Genomic DNA, 499 nt, shown 5'->3' on the forward strand with positions numbered 1-499 from the left:
ACGGCACAGTGGTGTGCGGGCCCCACGCAGGAGGGACGGGCGTGCAGGGGAGCCCTGGCACTGCCTCTGTCACCAGGTGAAGCCCCCCCAGAATACCGGGCCCCCCTCAGCTGCACCAGCACAGCCACATCCCTGTCCCCAAGCCCCTCCGCACACAGGCACTGGCACAGCTGTGGGGGGATGTCTGCAAGGTACCCCACTGCTCCCCACGTCCCCTAGGCACCCCGGTGTTCCTCCATGTCCTGTGAGCACCCTACTACTCCTCTACACCCCCGTGCACCCCACTGTCCCCCCACATTCCCTGGGCATCCCGTTGCAAACCCAAGTCCCCAGTGCACTCGCCTGCTCCGTCTGACCACCTGGCCACCCCACTGCCTCCCCTTGTCCTGCCACTGCACCCCCACCTCCTGCGAGCATCCCACTGCCCCCCATGGTCCCAGCGCACTCCAGTGCTCCCGAACACCCCCTGAACACCCCCGTGTCCCGCCACATTCTCTGG

Source organism: Corvus brachyrhynchos, unplaced genomic scaffold (assembly GCF_000691975.1).
Source record: "Corvus brachyrhynchos isolate BGI_N302 unplaced genomic scaffold, ASM69197v1 scaffold365, whole genome shotgun sequence".
NCBI lineage: Eukaryota > Metazoa > Chordata > Aves > Passeriformes > Corvidae > Corvus > Corvus brachyrhynchos.